We start from the raw sequence: 19,797 nt of genomic DNA, 5'->3' as shown, positions 1-19,797 counted from the left end.
AAATCGTAAGTCTTTATTTTCCAACTCCCCGGTGGGGAAGCGGCAGTAACGCGTTACTGAGCAGGTCGTTACCGCCCTGTACTGTCCGAGAGCTGGCAGAGTTTAAAGTGGAAAGGCGTGTAGGCTGCATGCGTTCTCGTTTTGAAGACCCCAGCTCTGTGAAGAAACCGAAACAAAGCCGACGAGCGCCACTGAAGGCAAGGAAGAAAGTCTGTGTGCGACCTGGCGTTTGTAAAGAAATCCAAGTTACCGAGCCGGGCTATGCAAATGTTTCCGTTCCTCTACGCGCGCATGAGGCGCACCGACCTGTAGTAGCCTGATCTGGTTTAGCCTATCGGACCCGAGCACCGTGAGCTGAGTAGCTTGTCTATTTCACTTTGAAGGGATGCTGGTCGTCCCAGACACGTGAGCTGAGCTGGTGAGGCGACTTTATCGCGGATTTAGATGAGGGGGTTTTCTGTGCGTTACTGGCCAGGCATGCGAACTATAGGCTGTGGTGCGCTATGTGTGTTTTCTCTCTCTCCCTCTCTCTCTCTCTCTCTCTCGGTCTCTCGCTATATCCACCGCTCCGCCTCCCCCTTTTCGCAACATTGACGCAACCAAAAATACTGGAACAAAAGAAACAACTTCCTTGAAGCTTTGCTGAAACTGCACTTAGTCGGAGAATGGAAGCTTGTTGACAACTTGCCTGGATGGAAATGTCGAGGTGAGGGTGTCACCAGTGGCCGGCTGGCAAGCGAGGGAGATGCAGTCGATCACTCCGAAACGCGCCCCGTCTATCGAGTAAGTGCCATTAAACATTCAGTGGAGTCATTTCAACTTTTGCTGTGTGACCTCTCGACTAGTTGAGTTTGCCGTACGGCGTCTGTCACTGCAAAGATGAAGTCGTTTTGGTCGATTCTCTGCGACACCGGGCACAAAGTAAAGTCCCCTTACGGTAACGCTGTCGAATCGACGAGGGGGAATTGAAGTTATCGGCCTATTTATTCATTGTGGGACATATCGATGCGCACGGTGTCTTGGAAACGACAAGTTTGTACTCTTTTGTGACAATTTTCCATTTACAGGCCAATGACAACGAGGCTGGAACTACTCTGCCTTTAACCTAAAACAACGGGGTTGTAGGTTTAGTCTATCTAGTGTGAAGGAGAAATCATTTTACATGTGGTGAAGGTTGACAGCCGCTATTCGAGCCAACAGCAATGTGTCGTGCATTGAAAGTCTTCCACACAGACTACCAGTTTATTATTGTTATTCATGCAGCAGCCTTGAGCTGTCGCCGGTTGCGTGAAGATCCCGGTGATCAACAAAACATGTCCACAACAGAGCAGCAGATCGTTTTATTGAACAGATGCGGTGTCGTGTTTTTAGGTGATGTGTCTTAACTTTGCTTCGAGGTTTGATCGGCAGTTTAGGCGGACGATCACTCCGCTTTGTCGCGTCGCTGTTTTTACTGCATGAACAAAGGACTGGATGGAGTAGTTGGCTCGGCACAGAGCGTCGGTGGAGAGCAGGCGGGCTGTTTACAATAATAACGCGATCGCGGTGACGTCACGGGACTGACAGGGGCCTGGGCCAATAAGGAGGCCGCTCAGCCATCAGCAACACGCTATATTTGGAAAGTGGTTACATCATCGAGGTACAACAGTGCGCCGTGGAGGGAGGGACTTCCGCAGGAATTCTCAGTTTGTAGTCCAAAAACAGGACAATGAATGCATCAGTTTTGTGTGGGGAGCTTGAAGTCTGTGTTTTTTTTAGTGCTTATCTGCATTTTCAGAGCTTGTTTACACTCTTACAGTCTATATGTTATTAGAGGTGCCCTAAATACTGGTTACAACTGTGACATTTCAATGCAGTCGTGGTCAGGCAATATATCTTATAGTAGCCTATAATCTGTAGAATGTCAATGGAAAATGACATTAGCACGCCTCTGGTTTTAATGCTAAAAATACTTGGCTGCAGAAGACTTATGAGGCTGCTGTTTAATTTGCATACCTAGGTCTAGCTACTTTTAATTTCTCAGAAACCACAAATCTCTTCTGATCCCCCAAGACATCTAAAAAAATGGGTGATGGGTGATTCTATATGATACTGCGTCACCTGTTTTTTGGTATAGTGTCGATTTTAGCACGAAGGCTGATACTGGTTTTAGTATCATTTAGTTAAAAGACACATTTTACTCCCATTTACGTCTATATTATTGAAACCTTACAGTAAGCAGTTGCAGCAACTTTCAAAGAAGAGATTAGTCATCACCTGTCCCTGGTCCTCCTGTTCTCTGTTCCTACAATGGTTGAGTGACAAAAACAGAAAAATTGGTCACTTACTTTGCATGTCAATAAAAATTCTGTCAGCTTTATAGGTGGGAGCTTGGCTTCAGCACTACAAATTTACAAGAAAGGAAAAAACTCTGGACAAAAAGATTTTACCGATAGATGCTGTTCAGAAAGAGTTTTAAGATAGGTGCAGTACAGTTTTGTTAGGGGCTATTGCAATCAAATCTCAGACGCCTTGCCACAAGCATTTCTTCTGCTTAATTGTTATTATTATTAATAGTAGTGTATTAGACTGTAGTATAATAATATGTGTAAGAGTGTAGACAGTAATCTCATAAATTGTCTAGATGACCAACCGTGTGCAGGATTGTTTGCTTTGTGATTTAATCGATGCATAATGTTTGTGTTAGTATTAGTATTAGTATTAGTATTAGTACTACACTGATGGTACCCGTTGTTTGTTCAAAACAAAATTTAAGATATCACCCATCACTCCGCTAAGTATAGAGTCACTTTCCACTCTGGACACTTTTTTTTTTTTTAATGAGAGCATAAAATCTTAAATGCCAGCAGTGTATAGACAAGCAACTAGGAGCTATGGTTGTTAGTCTATCTTTTTAATGTATATTGGGCTAATATTTAATGAATATTTTACTTTGATTAGCTCAGCGCAGTAGAGAAAATGTGAAGACATCTCAGTAGAAAACAGTGTTTTTTTAATAGCATTAAAAATATTACAGTGCCCAGTGCAATGATGTTAAATGTAGAACTAGAATTCAGTGTTAAGAAACATCCCCTTTTTCAGCATCGTCTGAAAGTCACCTGCTCTCTAAGTCTAGGAGACTTTGGGCAAAGACTGAAAACAAATCTAAGAATAATATAAACATTAAGCATTGACATTAATACAGTATGTGCATAGGAATGTTGCTCAACACTCATGGATGCAATTTATGAAATCTAGTGGAGGCGTTAGTGGCTTTTAAATGCTCTGTGGACTGGAAAGTATTATTGCCATGAACTAAACACATTTTCATTCAGTTAAATGTAACAGACAACTAAAAAAACAAACTCACAAAAATGTAGGATATTCCCGTGACATAATTTAGTTGTCTCCATTAGCCCTTTGAATGTCACTTGTACTAATGACTAATGTTAGAATGATACCGATGCTCTTTGTCAATAGTGTGTTGGTCCTATTGGTATTGATCAGTCATCTGACATTTATTGATAGATTTCTTGTATGATAATTGAATATAGGTGCACTTTTCTCTTACTATAACCTGATTTTTATAATTCAGTACTGTGATTGAATTGTACACCAATGTGCAGAAATATTATTTTTACTTATTTATATTATTTTCATCCACATCTGAGTGGAGAGTCTTAAAGTCCTGTGGTGGAGTTGCTGTTCATGCTGCACTTGGCTTTATTTTTTTGGAACAGTCATCCTCAAATTTAAAGATAAAAATGTAGGCGTAAAATGTCCTCAATCACCAGCTTCGGGCAAAAAATAGCACTGTTAACACTGGCCTTCAAAAAACTTATTCTTCAAGGCCTTTGGGTAACTCTGCTGGCCTAGGTTTAGATCCTGCATGTGTTTAGCCATCTCTGTAATCCCTCTCAGCAGTCTGCCTCAATAAAAAAAAAAAAAAAAATACTGTAGGGTGTGGACAAGCCAGTCAAGAAAAAAATACTACTAGGCCAGGAAGCCACATGAATAATGTTTTGTTTGATGATTTAAACCTGTCCCAAAAATAACGCTACATTTGTTTTGACAGGAAAATGTCTCAGATCAGGTTGTAACACCCCAACTAGGACGCTGAGTGTCTGACTCTCCATGTTGTAACACACATCTGAGGTTATTAATCACATTTTATTGCTTCATGCATGGGATCTTATGTTTTTTTAAGCACATGACTCCACATTTATTATGGAAAACACATTATTTAATAAACTTTAAAATAGCAAGTCTAATGAATAATGGTGTGATCTAATAATCATGTCACTAACAGATCTATATTGCCAGACTGTGCATCTCTTTTACTCTTTACGGTGAAGTTTTTGCTGTTTTTTTTACTAGTTTTTCTACACAAAAGTTTCATCAGACGTAACAAATCAAAGATTTTTTAGTGAAACATTTTTTTACTCTTCTCAGTTTGCCTTAAACACCCCAGACACACACCCCCTATCCTTGTTGGATTATTTTCCCCTTAATTTTCCCCAGTTTGTAATGTAATTTTAGCTATATGAATTATGTCCAGTTAATTTGATTGCTCTGTGTGTGAATGTCTGTGAGCTTATAGAAATAAAAAGGGCTTCTTGTGCCGTAACATCCGAACTTGCTGGTCAAGCATGTGATAGCGTTTAGCAGAATCCTGGCTATTAAAGCCTTGTCTATTTATCATGTAATTAGGTTGGATGAGGTTTGTTACAAAGCAACATAAGAAACAATATTTTCTTATATTTTGGGGCAGCAAATTTAGATGTTTGTGTGTGTGTGTGTGTGTGTGTGTGTGTGTGTGGGTCTGTGTCTGTGTGTGTGTGTTTTATAGCACCCAGAGGCTAAAGTGACCACCTCACAGCCTTTGTGCTAAAAAGAGGTCAGAGGTCTCTGTTGTGTTTTCAGGGTCTGCTAGTGACTATTAGCCATTGATAAATGTGATGTCCCACAAGTGTGCGGGCTGGACCCCTCCAAAGGGGGAGGTGTCATAACACGCCCCACACTAACCTCCTAGCCAACCCCACCTCAACTACTGCATACACACATGCAAACATGCACACTCTGCCCTGCTGACAGGAGCACAAGGGGGCAGCTGCTACAGATGTCTCATAGAGAGGGGGGAGGGGAACCAAGGACACATCAATTGAGAGTCTCTCTCTAGTATGGAGTTCTCAGTGAGGCTCATTGTGTTCTCTAAAGACCAAGACGAAGGGAATAGGCCATGTTAATATAGTAAGCCTATAGTCTGTTCTCATACTTTCATTCAGGGTGTTGCACAGTTTGATCGTTGTGTTGTTTCATTCATCAGAGAAATTGTCTCTGTGTACACTGCTAAATGTCCTTAAATGACAGTTTACGCAGATGGATACTTTGTATGAAAAATATGTTTTATTTTTCTCTTTCAGCCTTAAGGATTAAACAATAAAAGAAAAAAGATTTAGTCACTGTTTTTATGTAATAGGAAGCGGTTTCTGATATCATAGATTTAAAATGTGAATGGAGCAAGCTGTATTTAAAATCATCTCAAATTCACATCTACAGTGAGAAAAGTAAGAATGATGTATTACTGCTGCACTCCTTTCAGTCTACGTCTCCCATGAAAAAGGTGATTACACTGTATAGCACACATTTAGCAAAAGGCTACTGAAGTGAATTCACCTGCTGACGCCTCAAGTGCAAACTGTCTTCAGTGATATATGATTGCTTATTTCTAGTTCAATTTTAGCCCTGACCTTATTTAATTCTTAGGGTGTTTTCAAGGCATTGTTGAGTATTTTACTGATGATTCTTTAATTCAGTAATATGTAATAGTTCTCGGAAAGCCCATGCTTTTTAGACTCTTGAGGTATGTTGTGGGCTAGACGATTACTACTGTCTGTTTCCTCATCGTTTGTTGTGACGCAGTGTCTTGTCTGGTGGTGTGAAACGTCGTCTTTTGAGTTGCATGAGGGAAGCAAGAAAGTATAAAGTATCTGTAAAACTGAGTGTGACTGTCAACTATATAGGCAAGTCTTCTAACATTAAATCAAATTAGATTGAGCAAAAACTGCTCAGCATGGCAACTTTGCAGCAGGTTAGCCTGCTGTAGCCAAACACCACGATACATGACAGTGTGGCTCTTGTTTAGCTGGTCAACCAGAAGACAAGGGAGAGGCCCACTCGGTCTCAGCCATCCTAATGAAGAGATGCATTATGATGTGATTTCATTTGGGCCTGCAAAAAAGCTGCTGTGGATAACGGAGCAGTCTGAGCTGGTTCACTTGTGTAGTGACATGTGACTTGTGTTTTTGTGAGTCATAAGGATCTCCTGCCTAATGGAAGGCAGTGTGTGCTCATGTGATGGTGACACAATGCAGGATAAACTGTATAGTATTCACCAGAGCTCAGCCTGGCTACTGTTTGGCACTAGTAATAGGGGCCCATGAGTGTCTTTTTATCTTGTCAATTTTTGTCATAGTGAAACTAAACACACCACAATTTCTGTTCATGTCACTAAGGGATTTTGACTATAGTGGTTACTAATCTTTGTAAAAGTGACAAAATCAGAGGTTTCTGACAGTACATTAATCTGCAGCGCTGCATAAGTGTATTTGTGTGTGTGTGTGTGTGTGTGTGTGTGTGTGTGTGTGTGTATGTGTATGCACACGCGCTGTCATTGACTACTGCATCATGATCTTTCCTATGGTCATAGTAATGTTTTTGCTGGCTCATCCCTGCCTCTCCACATGCCTGTTTAACAACACAGAGCTCCTCCTTACTGGCTTCCTGTCCAAACCAGTTTATCTGTAAACAAGTGTGTTTTTTTCCTCTCCGCCCCATTGTCCACACTACACCAGCATGCATACACAATGGGCGCCCTCTCTCTCCTAGCCTGCTTTTGTACTCCAAAGTAGAAAACATTATGTTTTTACTGTCACGCATAACAATGCAAAGAAATTTGATGTTTCTTGGTGAGGGCTGAAGAAGTTTTCAGGTTTTTAATCTCATTACTATGAATGAAAAAGTAAATGACATTTGTAATTGTGTAAACATTTTTAAAAAGGCAAGTAGAAATATTAAGTTGGTTAAAGTTGTGTTCAAAATATTGGCCCCTATTCACTTAAGTATACTCTAAACCTAATAGCAGGTTGCAGTTAATTCTTTTTCCAGTGCACCCTGGTGGAGCCAACTAAAGGCATAGCAGGTGAATGTTATGTGTTGTTATTATGTGTGCACTGGGATGAAATGGCTGTCTCTGTTTATCTTGCCTGAGGTACACTATGCTACAGTAGATATGATAACAGCAGGGTTATTGTGGCAGAGCCTTGCTTTGGCTGTTGCATGTACACAGCAATGGTGTGTGTACTCATGTAATGTTGCCAAGCTAATCGTACATTGTGAGGTGGTTATACTATGTAATTTACTCTTGGAATTTGTTTCTGTTAAGCTAGATATCCAAGTGTCTTTGAAAGCTGTGGAAAACAAATCAAAGTCAAAAGTCAAAAAGGGGGGAAACTGAAACTTAATTAAAAGTAGCAAGGACATCATCTTGTCACAGCACTTTAAGATAAGAAAGTAATGTCCTCATTTGAAGAGTGGAAAACAGTGTCTGATCAAGAAGAGGATGGAAGGAGACTATATGGACCAACTGAGTCTCTATGTGTACCAGCCCTTTACCTTATTGACTCAAAGTTAAACCAAAATAAGAGTTAAATGGTTCCCTAACTTATTGACCGAATAGTACCTACATACCAGATCTTATACTTCTATAATTTATGCCTGCAAAAAGTCTTTTATTTGGCTTCTCTCTGATTGTTTTTGATTAGCCTGTCATTTCAAGACACGCTCTATTGTGCTATCTGCAGATAACCACACATTCTGTGAAAAGGGAACATGTTCTGAATAGACATTCACAGAACTCATATCAAGGATGGTTGAAAAAGCACTTCAATACAGCATTCTTATACATCCATAGACCAATGCCTTATATGAATAATTGTATGTGTATATATATATATATATATATATATACAATTTACTGTTTCTCATGTTTTGTAAATGTCTGTAGGCTATGTGTAACCAAAAAATAACATGTTATGTCTGTAAATTTTAAAAAGTCTTTTTACTCTACTGATAAAAGTCATGCATGTGTATGTAGATGCAATAGCAGACAATTTGCATATTTTAATTTGGGTCATCTAGGTGAAGGCAGTGACAGTGTAGTTAACCAGTCACTGCTGTTGTTAGGGGTCACTATGGAGTGAGCTTTTGAATCTGTGCAGTTCAATTGGTACCACCGAAATACTGACATTGGCAGCCTGTGGAGTTTTATTCAATGATATTCAGAATAACGTTGACAAATGATAATGATTGGTATGTTTTGTATAGTCAAGGAATGTGATCCATCTCTGGTACTTCTAAAATGCATATTTGTATTGGTTTATGAGTCTAGTATGTTCACACTAACTAATAATGCCATTAACATTGACTTTACTGGACTTCTGAAATCTCCCAGTCTCCTGTTATAGCACCACAGAGTTTTGTAGTTCACTAATTCAGTTATCTATAAAAGCTGAGAGACATTATGTTATACCGCACAGTGTTTACTAATCATCGTGGCTTTCATTTCATATGAAAATCCCGGTTTTAAGAAGTTTGTACGTTACGGTTTCTGAGTTAGTGCCTCCTGCAGAAGTCGTTGAGGGACCTAAAGAAGTTAACTTGTCACTGCGAGATCATTCGAGAGTGCATTTTCAGCGTCCAATCAGCTGCGCGGAGTCCGCTCCCCGCTCAGCCAATAGGACGGATGGGAGGCTCTATCGAATTTGAATGAGGAGTGATTCTTTCGGCGCCATTTTCGAGTGAGCAGCGATTGCCTCAGCAGCTGCGGAGAGAGGATGCTGCGAATACGCGGAGCTGTCGCTCAGACGGGCGCTTAAAAAATTTAACTGCCTTTTTAGAGAGGGAAATCTCAGAATTTGAACGGAAACACAGGTAACTACAGCCACACATTTTTAAAATATATTTTAATATGACTGTGTGAACGGGCTGAGCGAAGAGAATACGTGGAAAAGGGGAGAGAGCGATCGTGGCGGGGAGACGTTAGCCGTTTGGCCAGCTTTGCCAGCTTGTACTACTCCTAGCAGCTAGCCTGTTAGCTTAGCGTGCTAGCTCATAGAGAGGGCTTTCTGACTTTGCTGCGCTGTAACGGTAAAAAAAAATCTGCATACAGCACAGCGGTCCGTTTTATCCAGGATGGGAGGGTGGATATATTCGGAAAAAAAGCGAATACATGGAATAATAATTTATACTGGGGAGACGTGTAACTTAGGGTTTATTATTCATAGGTTCGGTAAAATTGACTATTTTTCACATTTAGACCCCAGTTTTGAGCGGGACGTGCAAAAGCAGCCAGGCTCCAGCAGAGGAGAAGCACAGTCGGCAGTGTCAACAAATGCACACGGCACCTACACTGGCTTGCGAGGGAAAAAATCAAAACGAGAGAGAGAAAGAGAGGGAGACAGACACGGTGCATTTTGTGGGAACTTAATTTTACCAAGCTTGCTAACGGGCAGGGCAGACTTTTTCTCCGAGATGGTAAATTGCTTATTGTCGTGTTTTATTTCAAGCGATTTTTGCATTATTAAACACAAAAACGTAATAAGATTGTTATAATATCGCAATTTGACCTTACAGTTAGTGATTTCTTTAATAACAATGACAGTTTCTTTTCTTGCCCTATGGCATAAACGTTAACGTTAGTGTCTGTAAACGTGTGTTTGCAGTCTTAACCTCACTAGTGACAGCTCTTGTATTAATGTAACTTCGATAAATAATTAACTCGTATCCAGTGTTAAGTACTTGTTTTATGTTTGTCTCTAAAAAGATCTGAATATCGTACATTAACATTATGTGATCAATGTGGCTCACAGCCAAGTGACAACAGTCATAGGTCGCAAATACTGATGGTTCAACTTTAATAGCTGTGTTAAATGTTAGAAGAATTGCTGTCATAACCACTAACGATGCAGTAAAGTTGAATTAACGTTAGTTAATTAAAAAGAGGATTGTATTGTTAGTTGTGGCAGTGTTGTAATGTTGGGTTTTGCTGTTTTTTTGTTTTTTCGGTTCATCGTAGTTTGATGCTGGAGGTTTTTCACTCATTTCCTTCTGTCTCCTTTTGCCTTTTTTGCCCATACTAGCCTGGCTGCACTTTCTGTGTGCCTTGGATCCTGATTAAATTCAAGTACACTGAAGAAAAAAAATCTCGTGGTGTACTTGGTTTAATAAGCAGTGGCTGAATGGGCCTAATCCTTAGTTAGTGGAGAAGTTCTATTTGTTATATTTTATGCAGTCCTATGTTTGTCATCATGAACATAACTACATGACGAATAAGGCATAAGAGGAAAAGAGAGGCTCCATATAATTGTGTGTCTAAACCCGCCCCTTCTACTTCCTTCTAAGTAGAGATCGGTTTAATGTGTTACATAATGTGAGTCCTTTCTAGCTTTTACAATGCTGTACTTATTTAAACAAATAAGAGTCTGCATTTCCAAGTATAATGTTTATTAATGCTAAAAATTCTTTATTCAATCTAACCACGTTGACAGCATGAGACCAAGTGTAGGCGCTTCTGTCCATTTTCCCTGCAATGTCTGATTTTTTTTTTTTTTTTTTCCCTTGGCCCCTTACATCTGACAGTGTGCTTACTAATAGAAATTTTCCAGGGTTTTTATTTTGTCATACGTATTCTGCAGCAGTAAAGACTCCAGATTCTCCCTCAATTAGATATGCATGACCTGAATGAAAATGAAGTTAAATATCTTAGTTTTAACAATAAATGTCTGCACTGAAATTGCATATTGTACCCACAGTATAATAGTTGTTGCAGAAGTGGGACAGCATTTTACAATGAAACGAGCCTCCCCATATAATAAGTTTTTGTTTATTTTTTGAGGGCCTTTAGTTGGAGGGAAATTAGCTAGTGTGATATGAGGGAAAGATCTTTCACAGCCACATTCCAGAGCAAAGAGGTGGAGGAGTAGAAGGAAATTACTGTACTATAAGATCTGATGTGTCACTAACGGGAAAACTTTGATTTGTGGACATATAAAGCACAATGAATAGTATGATGACTTAAAAATGTGACAAGCGTGTAATTCTCTGCATTGGAAATAAGTATATTTGTTCAAACTTCGTGTACACCATGTGGTGTTTTTCAAATTGATGGGCAAATTACACTTATTCCATTACATTCTTGTAGAAGTAGCTCTGTTAAGCTCCAAAATGAAATGTATATAGTGTAAAAAAAATCCTTAGCTGTTAATAGATGTTATATAGATTAGCTACTTCTTGCTCAGTTGATCTGCAGTATTTGAAGAAAGCTATGTAGGTCACAACCCAAGTCAGGGTGTGTCTTTGTAGTATTTTTTTTTTTTTAATGCTAAGAAGTAGAATAGGTGTAAATTAGTGCCCTAAAAATATTAATATTCAAAGTCTAATATCCAATTATTTTTATACGATGGATTTCCAACATTTTGGATAATACTACTTTGATCTATGTATACTCAAAGATTTGAGTGTATCTGCTGGCTTATTTCTTGTTAATTAGCTGTTTTAATGATATGATGTCACATTGCTATAAAAATATAAATGGGTAAAATATGTGATTGTTAAAGTGTACATATAAAATATGACATTGAAATTTTTATGATTAACGCTATTAGTCTGTTAAAAAGGAAAGGTGAAAATACATATGGTATAGATGTTACTTGATATTTCAGCTGAGGGAACATTGGTGATTTATTAAAATTAAATTTAATCTAATTTAGTTTATGGAAATAACCTTTGTGAACAGTGTTTACAGTGTCAAATGCAGTACGTGCTAATTGCTGATGTTTTTGTTTGATAAAAACTACATATTTGAATTTGTAGACGTAATATCTAGAGGAGAGAAGGTAGCACTTTGTCATTTGGAAATTTATATTCAGAAATCTTAGTAATATGTGAACTTTTATTCACTGGTAACTCAAATTTAGACTGTTTATGTATTGTGTGTAAACAGGTGAAATGGGTCTAAATATTTTTGCTCATTCAGCTGAAGAAAGTTAACTGTCGCTATATACAAGAGTCAGATTTGTACTGGTGTAGTTTAACAGTTTTTATTCCTACAGTTTATCTCATTGAAATGCTTTAGGTCTATGTCCCCTTCTGCTTGCCTTTTCACTCTGCTGTTTCAGACTCTTAGCATGACATTCTGTGACTCATCATTCTGTCTTCTCGGACCCCTCTGGCAAAATGGGCTCCCACCCCCATTTCCTGGTGAAACTGTGCCTCTCTTCTTGTACTTGCTCACATGTGTTGTAGCCAGGCTGCAGAGAACCCCCACCCTTCCTTTCCTTCTTTCTGCACCACTCAGCACAAACTTTATAGTATTCAAATTTGTTGTGATGGGAGCAGGTTTTCACGGGTCTTGTTGGTTGATTTCCAGAAGTTGGCCTGGTTTCAGTTCTGTGTCTCAGCAGCATTAAGTAGAAGTTGTCACCTAGTTTTATGTGCATCAGTTAGTTCTCGCCCAAACATTATTTAAATTATCAAACATTATTTTTAGAATAATTTATTTTACTTAATTATACCCAAGTTGGATCTTTAGTGAAAGTTAGTGTCTGTCCATTTTGCACGATGTATTCAACCATAAAGTAAAGGCTGGTAAAACTAGTTGGAGCATTGCAGCATATTAAGGTGTCAGATCCTTGCAGGCTTTTTACAAGCATATGTTTTGCATTGGTTTTCATTTTTGCATACAGTAGGTGCTCCATCACTGTGGTGTATACGGCTTTACACCTGTTTCACAAAAATGGTGAAAGAAATAAAAACAGGACTTGTAGACATGGCATTGACAATTTTAAATAATTGTCAGTTCTTCACCGTAGTTGTAGTTTGTATATACTTCACATTTTGAGTAAATCTTAAATTGTGTGACATGCTAATATAATCTGGCTAACATTTGTCTATTTAGGATGGTCAATAAATATCTTCAAAAATCTTGGTAAATTTTCAAAGGTTCATCTCTAAAAATAAGATCTTTGCACTTAGTTGCAGATTTCTTCTGTTTTTTTTTTTTTTCTGTTGAGACAGTAGTTATCAACTTGCACAGCGTGTTTAGATAGAATATGTCTCTGCTCGATAATTACATTTTAGGTAGTAATATGATAACTTCCAACAGCACTGGCAGTAAGATCTGACATAGCAGGAGTATGGCTCTGACTAGACACACATGGTGTTTTCATTTCTGCTGCACAAGACTTTTTTTCACCTGAGGGTGCTAGATTAGCCCACAGTATTAACTTGTAACTGATTACACTGGAAAGATTTATAATGGTCCTGATATATTGGTGCATGGTTTTTGTATTTTGATTTTTATTAGCTCCAATTTGGTAAGCACCTCATCTACTGCCTTCAGTGAAGCAGTGTACTTGGTTGCACATAGACCAGATACCTTCACACACACTGTGACCAACAATGTCTTGTTTGGTCAGTTTTTTAAAAGTTTGATTCAAACAACTAAATAGGTCTATTTCTAACAGTAATATCAATACTTGTAAATTTGGATTTACTTCTACATGCAATGTTCTTCTGTTGTGTAATTGACACATCCTATACATTTGTAAGTAGGTAGATCAAGGAAAGTGGTGAAAGAAACAGAATATTATTAATCCCTCTATTTACATGTGATTAATTTGTAAAATTGAGCTGTTACGTACACAAGAACCAAAATGCACTTTGTTTTATTTTTTTTAATTATTTTTTGAAATTTGTTATTGTGTAAATTCACCCAACAGTATAACAACAGAACTATCAGTCCTTGGATGGCATAATTTTTATTTATTTTTTATTTTTTTGTAGAGATTTTGGTTGTGATGTGGGCTTAACAGTATTTTAGTTTGTTTTAGTGGAGTTTGCATCTGAATAAAACTTAGCTTCAATTTGATTTGGAATATGTTAAATATTTGTGTCTTTGGTGCATGAGTGTATGGGTGTGCCATTTAGCTCTAACAGCTTTGCTTCCTCTTTTGCTGCTTTTGCTTATGTGTGTATGCACATTCAATATAGATTACACAGTTGGATATTAATTTGATGTTTCTGTGAATAGTGATTTGGTGTAATGGAAAAGCTGTGGTAGTCATGTTAAAGGTTGTGAAAATTATCAAAACTTAATTTGTTTGTGATTGTGGCTATGTTTTTTGTAGTTTAATGCTATTGGTCAAGTGTAAATCAGGTCCTCATGTTGTACTTTTGAAATTGCATCACAGTGTACTGCTTTGTCTGCATCCTGTTTATTGCTGTTCTGGCTTTCGTGGCAGTAGGAGGAAGCTTGAGATAGTTCAAATGAAGTAGTAAATAACTGGAAGAATCAGAAATTAATTTGTTGAGGAATATGCAATACTGATTTGAAGCACATTGTCTAAACAGTAGGAACAGGTACAGCAATTATATGTTCACATAAAATATTTCACCACACACACACACACACACACACTGGTGTGTTTAGATAATAGACACTGCTGTTGGTCTTGGGGGAATCTTACGTGGTCCACACTTTCACTAGAAGTGGTAGAAAAATGACTAACTATTACTAAACTTTTTTAGACATAATCTGCACTTTTTGTAAAGTATGCTCTCAGCAACTAATTCAGAACAGCACAATGAATCCTATTAAGCATTATTACTTTCATCAACCAATGTCAAACATGTTACTTTAAATTTATTATTCATTAAATCCCAAAATTTGCATACTAGTGTTTTGAATCATTTTATTCACTGGTAAAGATTTTGTGTACCTCAAGTGTAAAGAGTCCATCTGTCACAGTCACACCTGACAGTAAATAGAAGAGGTGGTGTATACCTGTGGAGTGCAAAAATGACTCAGAGGTCACTCTCATGTATCTGCTAGTGTCCTGTGAATTAGAGTTCTTCAGCTGTCGATCCCATTTATGTGTTTTCATGTTTCTGGGGTTTTCTGTAAATTCTTTTATAAGCCATGGCTGCAGTTTCCTGGGAATCCCAGTCACTCTGATGTTCTCTGCTGGGCATGTTTTGCTGGGTATGCAAATATAACAGGTTTTTCTAAGATTAACACATTACAGTTATAGTGTTTGTATGGAACAAAGCACTCCTTCATATGTACTGTCTCAGCTCTATAGTCAACATTAACCACCCTCTGGGTTGTTTTTAGCTTCCCTTTCAAATTAGTGTTGTTAAAAGGTGTTATTAATTTTTCCATTATTGACATGTCATCACAATCAATTGCTTTGTTATTATAGTTTTGTTTTAGCTTTTATTACTGTTACTATCTCATGCTGTGCACATGCTGATCCAGTAGCTAAAACACACCTAAAGTTGTGGCACAGTGAACTTGGAATATTTCTGAGTATTGCCTTGAAAAACACAGGACAACAATGCTTTGGCTAGCCTAATACTTGGTGTTTATTTGGATTATATTTCAGTGGATTTATAATTCTGTATGGATATATGTGATTTCTTGTCAGAGTTTAAAAAAAAAAAAAAAAAGGAACCCATGCAATTAACTTTTTCACTCACTGTAATCTGCCTAAGTGTGGCTAAATATGCTCTGAATCTAGTATTAATCAGTAATGTTTTTAATTGTTATGGCTTACAAACTAGATGGTTGTGTCTTCAGATATTTAACTTGGAGTTGTTTCCTGTCATGCTCCAGTGGCCTGAGATAGAAAGCATTATGAACACAATGGAAAACTCAAATTTGCATGGATCTTTTCATGTGAATGGATGTGCTTGCCGTTCAGGGGTTTTTTTTGTTTTGTTTTGTTTTTTCCACAGTTTAGGATGTCATTGCAGGTCTCCCTTTAGTTTGTGCTTATACAGGCAGAAGACAGTGTGACACAGACCAGAAGAGGCCAGACCACTTGATCTGGGGAGGTGATGGGTTGTCATGTCCATGTTTCTGTACCCGATGGGGTGTAGGAGGTTACTTGACCTTCAACCCTAAGGTCGGGTGACTCTTTGAGGCCATTGTATAGGGAGCAAATGTCGTAGGAATGGGTTAAAAAGCCTGAGCACTGATGGTGACATGTCTGGGCATGCTTCCTTAAAGGAGAGGGAGAAAAATAGGGAGAGGTTAGATTCATTGATGTTAACATTTCCACCTGGACTTGTAAAGAAATGATCAACTAAACAGGAAATCACACAACTTACCTGCTTAGTTCCTTTGTATATTTTTGTTATAAGGACGGACAAGGTAAATGGTTTTTTCATGATGGTTTCATTTTTATTTTTACAATACTGCCTCAGCCTCTAAGTAAGTGAGTTAAAAGAAGGAATGTGCAAATGATATGAAGAAATGATTTGGGAAATTTTATGTATACAATTGAGTGTACGTTGTGTGTTTCCTGTTTTATTTTATTTTTGTTTTTAAAATATATATATGTACACACACACACACACACGATGCATTTCAATATATGTAAAATATCAGGGGCAGGTTCAGTGATGGTCTTTTTTGTTTGTTTTTTTTAAATAGAAACATTAACTGCCTGAAAAGTGGATAGTAACTTATTATCAAATAATGAATTAACAGGTCTCAAATTTTAGAAACGATGACTCCACTCCTTTCCACTGTTTTCTGGGGCCCATTCATCTGCAAGGTTCTTAATTTGTCAAAGCAGCTATATCACGTGGGGCAAATCACTCAAGGTGGAAGAGCTGAAACCAGCAGTTGTGACATTTGCATGTAACAAACAGTTTCTTGAATTTTAAATGTTTTTTTTATTATTTATTATATTTTTTCCCTGACAGAATCTTATTAGTCACTGCTTCCAACAGTTATTACTCCCTCTTTCTTGGCATGGGACATGGAGACAGGAGATGTGGACCTTATTAGTCCAGGACTAATACTAGGCGATTTTGTCATTCTCCACAGACTTGATAATTATACACCACTGATGTGAGGTTGTGAATTAACCACAATATAACATTATGGCTGATGTATCAAGTGCCATGAGTTTATTTAATATTTTGTGCAAATTTCCACAGTCAGGTGTATCTGACTGTTGCCTATATTTACACCTATGATTTAGGTGATGACTTGCTTATATAATTATTGCATTATGCTTATCTTCAAATTTCACCTGTAGTTGATATTCATCACCAAGAATGACATGCTATGCTTGAAGTTAGAAAGATGAGACAAGTCATATATTGTACTATAGATACACCATGTTCTTCCTGTTATCACTTGCTTCTGTGTGTCTCAAAAGAAGTTCAGTGAACTAAATCTGAGCCTTTGTGTGTATGATGGCACCTGAGGTGAAGTTAGTGGAAATTGTACAAAGCTTAGTATTAAATTTGATTTTATTAATTCCACACTTTATGCAGTGAGTGTTTACCATTAATTTAAAAATTAGAAAGAAAAAAAAACATAGAGCAGCATTTGGGGGTTTAACTTTGCTGTCCTTTGAGCCAGCTTGTCTGAGATGTATAATTGTTGACAAACAGTGTAACATGGTGGGTAATACCTTTGTGCAGCTAACCCTCAGATCTTAATTACGGCTTTGTTTAGAAATGATTCTGGCTTGCAGCTTCCTTACCATATGACATACATGTAACATGGACAGAGGAATAAAAACTATAAGATTTTAATTGTTACCTTTCTCAAGCAAATAAATGAAATGGCTTTTTTAGTCTTCTCTAACCTATGTTGCAGCTGGTCTGTGTGAATGTGAGAGAGGACTGTACATCTCATCATTTTCTTTTTAAAAGGGACATATGTTGGTGATGTCATTAGATTCAGGCATCAGGTCCATTTTAGACCAAGGTCATAATTACAGGTCCATTGAGACCTCTAGTGGCTACACCATCCATTGGATCCAATCTCCTACAGGATTATCATCAGGATACAGTTTCTTAATATCTATGCATACAAACAGTATTTTGTTAAAGTTGAATCGCTTTAAGAAATTTAAATGTTGATATTGTTTATGAGAATAGCCGAAAAACATCTAACTATAATAGTTTTGTTTTATATTTAAATTGGAAGATAAACGTTTTATGGTACTGAATTCATACAGTGGGATAACTTTTTTCTCTCCAATTGCTTGCTTCCATAGGTGAGGTCAGCTATTGAACAAAACCTCTGAAGCTGGTAGGGATTCAGGGATTTGCTCATTGACACTTAACAAATATTTTTTTGTCACTTGTGCAAATGTGGGGTTTGTGTTCTCTCCAACAACTTAGGACACTCTTGCTTTATTAAAAAACAACTTAGGCAAAATGCATTCTTTTGTAATGTTAAGTGCTATTGGAAAAGAATGCACAAATTCTTGGCATTAAAATGTGAAATTACTTGAGTGCACTATATGGCCAGTATATGAACAACCCTACTCCCAGGCCTACTTGGTTACAATCAAGGAAGAAGTCTTACTGTGCAGCATACAGTGACACTACAGTATGCTTCCAGTGTTGTGGCAACAGTTTGGGGAAGGTCTTTTACTGTTTCAACATGACAAGGTCTCTGCATTATGCAAGATCTATTAAGAAATGGCTTTGTTATTTTGGGAGAGTGTGACTGGCCTTCAAAAAGCCCTGACCTCAACCACATCTAACAGATTTGGAATGAATTGGCAGTGAGCCAGGCCTTATGCCCCCACATCAGTGTCCAACCTCGTATTATGGCTAAACAGTTCGGCAGGCAGGTTCTGAAGTCTTGTGGAAAGTGTCCAGAAGAGAAGAGGCTGTTTTACAGCATATTAATGTTAATGCCTTTGAAATGCATTTCTTCACAAGCATGCAAGTGTTATGTTCTACTGTCCATATACTTTAACACCACAATTCTGAGAGGCTGATATCAGAATAACATTAATGTTGTGTCTTGTTTATGTTTCAGATGGAAAGCCCGCTTGCCTGCTTCTGGAGTGGACAGGAGACTACAAACTGTACTGTTGATCATCTGAACTATAGATAAGTGATAGGTATTAAGTCTGTTCCCTTCTGTTAACATGAGGCAAAGACTTGGAGCCTGGAGGATAAAGAGAGTGCAAATAACACAGAAGATGAAAAGAATCAGACATGGAGGGAGCATGAATGCAGTTCTGGCGATGCTGTAGCAGCACGGAATGGTTTGTGGGTTACACTGAGATACAGGCCATACTGTGCTGCTGCAGTAAAGTCTGAATACACAGCCTGTTCTTTGACCTCTGCAACTTATTCAGTGATGATTGTAATTTGCTTGTTTACTGTCACTCTTGCATACATAGTAGCATTCACTAGCTGGATTAATGCAATATAGACAGTTGTTTTAAAAGATATCCTCAATTGCTGGTCGCTTTACTGTAGCAGCACGTAAATATTGGAGTTAAGACTTAGCTGAAGTCTCCAGTATTGATCGTGCTGCTGAAGCAAAGCTGACCACTCACAATCTGCACCTAACCACTACATGTACTCAATCTACCCTCCTTGTGTGTGTGTGTGTGTTTTTTCCTAAGAGGCACTTAGGACATTGTTAACACACTTGGTTGTTTTAATAATGAAAATATGTATACACTTCTTTTTACATTTCTCTGTTATGCCTGCACACTTGCAAAAATAAAATTTTAAATCGGGTTTGGACTGTAATGTGTTTTGAACATGACATGATAAACATAGGTTTAACAGAATATTGTCTGTGTGGTATTTTAGTTTAATATAAGTTGTCAGTGTGTTAATTTGCCTAAAGATCAAATTGTCTAACATGGTTTTCCTTAATATCATCATGCACGTGGCCTGCATGGCCTTGCCTAAAGCCTATGA

At 37.9% G+C, this 19,797-nt stretch overlaps 1 long non-coding RNA gene across 1 annotated transcript; it reads left to right on the top strand.

The window, feature by feature from the left end:
- Positions 1–340: 340 nt before the first annotated feature.
- On the top strand, positions 341–19,611 carry LOC113123087 (uncharacterized). Its single transcript, XR_003294932.2, has 2 exons — positions 341–783; positions 18,896–19,611. It is a non-coding gene; the product is annotated as an uncharacterized LOC113123087 (long non-coding RNA).
- The last annotated feature ends 186 nt before the right edge of the window (positions 19,612–19,797 follow it).

The sequence above is a fragment of the Mastacembelus armatus genome, chromosome 21 (assembly GCF_900324485.2).
Source record: "Mastacembelus armatus chromosome 21, fMasArm1.2, whole genome shotgun sequence".
NCBI lineage: Eukaryota > Metazoa > Chordata > Actinopteri > Synbranchiformes > Mastacembelidae > Mastacembelus > Mastacembelus armatus.
The sequence above is the reverse complement of the archived record's forward strand: the minus strand, read 5'-3'. Positions and strand labels throughout refer to the sequence as shown.